The sequence below is a fragment of the Nycticebus coucang genome, chromosome 12, assembly GCF_027406575.1.
Source record: "Nycticebus coucang isolate mNycCou1 chromosome 12, mNycCou1.pri, whole genome shotgun sequence".
Classification (NCBI taxonomy): Eukaryota; Metazoa; Chordata; class Mammalia; order Primates; family Lorisidae; genus Nycticebus; species Nycticebus coucang.
In genome coordinates, this window is record NC_069791.1 from 64001312 (window position 1) to 64002065 (window position 754).

Consider the following 754-nt stretch of genomic DNA (forward strand, 5'->3'; position numbering starts at 1 on the left):
TGCAAAGTCAACTTCTTTCTTGTCTTTTTATCTGTTAAAAATTCCAAAGTTCATGAGGACAGTTCCTGTAGCTGGACAATGGCTCCTCTTCTGAGACCCTCACACATCTCAGTAGGTCAAGTCAGAGGAGCTTGAATGAAGCTAAAAATACTTTAGGGTCGTGACAGGTTATCTGTGTAACTGTTAGTGGTGAGATGGGGCTAGGAGAGATAACGTGGTTTCTAAAGTAGCTGAAACACTTGCATCAGAGTCACATTCTGAGGACAGGCTGAGCAGCAGTGCCCCCCGTTCAAGAGGCAAATCCCTCTTTGGGCAGTCCTGACATCCCTCTTCTGGCATCTCATTCGTGTCCCGCTTTTCCTTCCCAAAGCCCCAAGTCGTCATCAGACTCCTGCCTGTGGTGTGGGCCTGATGGGGCAGGAAAGTACGTGCAAGCTCTGCCCCATCCGCTTCAGGAGGGAGAGATGCTGTCCTGTTAATACTACCCCACAGGACATCTGATTCAGACCTTTCCCTGACGAGAACTCTCCAAAGGGCTTAAAGAAAAATAAACATGCAACAGCTTAGTCAAGCAGCTAATGGTAAAGCTGAAAGTCCAAATTTAGATCCCACCAAGTTCAAAAGGGATGTTAGAACATTCCAGGGACACACCCACATTTAGAAGTTCTACGTGTGGTGCCAAGAGTAGCCACTGTCCAGACCCAGAGGGCAGGGGCAGCTGGGCCTCAGAGAGAGGGACTGGCTGCTGTACCCA